This window comes from Penaeus japonicus, unplaced genomic scaffold (genome assembly GCF_977035675.1).
Source record: "Penaeus japonicus unplaced genomic scaffold, GWHDUDI00000001_assembly GWHDUDI00000032, whole genome shotgun sequence".
In the NCBI taxonomy this organism is placed as follows: Eukaryota; Metazoa; Arthropoda; class Malacostraca; order Decapoda; family Penaeidae; genus Penaeus; species Penaeus japonicus.
Window position 1 is genome coordinate 18,292,194 of NW_028234434.1, and position 2,500 is coordinate 18,294,693.

Below are 2,500 nucleotides of genomic sequence, written 5' to 3' on the forward strand. Positions count from 1 at the left end.
CTGCGATATATATGTCAAGCCCACTGCCACTTTTTCTTCTTAATGTCCTTGAGTATATCCTCTACTTTTGTTTGTTGCCTGATCCATGTGGCTTTTTCTTGTCTCTTAAGGTAACTCCTAGCATAAGCCTTTCCATTCCTCTTTGAGTACTTACTAATTTCCTCTCGAGTACCTTGGTTGTAGTCCATGTTTCTGACCTATATGTCATAACAGGGAGGACACATTAGCCAAAAACCTTTCTCTTTAGACGACCTCGTAATATATTACTATGTGTTCCGAAGGCGGTCCAACCTAGCCTGATTCGCCGTTTTATCTCGGCTTCGCAGGATGTACTCGTCTGGATGAGTTGCCCTAGGTATACATACTCGTTCACTGTTTCTAATAAGTCGCCCTGTATTTGTATTTGCTTAACTGGGGTCCGACTGCTGAACATGACTTTAGTCTTTTCCATGTCCATTTTAAGGCCAATCTTCAGACTTTTCCTATTCAAATTGCTTAGTAATTGTTGTAATTCATCTGCTGACTCGCCGAAAGGAACAATGTTATCTGCAAATCTTAAATTGCTTAAGAGTTCATTCCCTATTTTAATCCCTCTCTCCTTCCAATCTAACTTCTTGAATACTTCCTCCAAGCAAGCTGTAAACAGCTTTGATGAGATGGTGCCGCCCTGCCTAACACCCTTTTTTATTGGTATTTTATTGGTTTCTGCGTGCATTGTGATGGTCGTTGTACCATCTAATATATATATATCCTCTAATAATCTGCAATATATTTCCTTTACTCTTTGTTTAGGAATTGCATCTAGTACTGCAGCTATCTGTACCGAGTCGAATGCCTTTTCATAATCTACGAATGCCATACACAGGGGCTTCCTATATTCGTTTGTTTTCTCCCTTATTTGAGCTAGTGTGTGGATATGGTCTGTAGTTGAGAATCCGCCGCAGAACCCTGCCTGTTCCCTCGGTTGTTTTGAATATAATGTATCGGTGATGCGGGCTGTGATGATTTTTGTGAACAATTTATAGATTACTGAAAGGAGGCCTGTAGGTCGGTAATTCTTTAAGTCTCTTATGTCCCCCTTTTTGTGTATTAATATTATTATTGCGCATTTTCAGGATTTCGGAGTTATACCGACGTTTAGACATTTGTTAAAAAGATTGGGCAGATTTACTGCCGCCATCTCTCCTGCATCTTGAATAAGATCCACACTAATGCCGTCTTCTCCTGGTGTTTTTCCTCTTTTCATGCTTTTTAGTGCCCTATTTACTTCATCTACCGTGATGTTTGGAACATCTCCAATTGTTGTGTTTGTCTCCATACGTGGTTGATCGTTTGACTGGTATAGGTCGCAATAGAAGTCTTCTATTACTTTGATAATTTCATTTTTATTGTATGTCACCTCTCCATTGGGATTCTTTACTGCATACATTTGTTTTTTCCCTATCCTGAGCCTCCTCTTTGTTGCCTTAAGGCATAGTGCCGGAAAGCAGAGCTTCACTTATTTTTCGTATGTTAAATTTGGGCACATCTTTCTTCTTCTTGTTTATCGTCTTAGACAGCTCTGCTGATTCTATCTTGTCTCTTATTGATGTTATTTCCATATCCCTACGTTGTTTCATAAGTTTTTTGTCTCTACTGAAAGCTTACTGAACTTTTCTTTTTCGTCTTTACCCCCTACTTCAAATGCAGCACTGAATTGGTCGGTCATTTGGTCTATGTCAAGATCTTCTTCGAGAGCTGAGTATCTGTTTCAGATGTTAATACTGAATTCCGTCGCCCTATTCTTAATGTTACTTAGATTAACGAGAGGCTTCTGTATGGGCTTATTTTGTTCTCTTCTTAGCTGTAAATTTACTCTACTTTTGACCAGTCTATGGTCGCTACCGACATTTACTTTACTGATAACGGTTACGTCTTGTACAATGTCGCGCCTGTTGGTGATTATGAAGTCAATTTCGTTTTTTTTTTTTTTTTATTCCGGATGGTGATTTCCATGTCCATTTCCTCCCGGGTCTTTTTTCGAAGAATGTATTCATAATTTTATATTAGCGTTTGCCTTCTCTCATTTCTGGTGCCTATTCCGTGTTTCCCAACCGAGGTTTCCCCATCTTCCCTGTGATGGGTGTCTTAGTCTGTCGGAACTAATAACCCACACAAATTAGGTAGTTGATGCCAGACACAGGGTTTATACAGTTCAGGTTTAGTCCATAACGCTGATAGTCTGACGTTATGGTACACAATAGATAATATACACTACAGCACAATGATCACAGTAATAAAAGCTATCACGACACGTATAAACAGCGAAGAAATCAACCGTCAGTGGTAGCGCAGTCGATCCCCATTCTGTCTGTATGTTCAAGATTTCCTGCTTATATAGAAGAGGTTCCCATCTGCCGTCCCCAACGGTGGTTATACGGGAAGGTAGTCTGGAATGTAGAAGGCATGGCAGTCAAAGGTATCAAGGTCATTTTGAGGGTCTAGGTACTTGGGCAGGCAA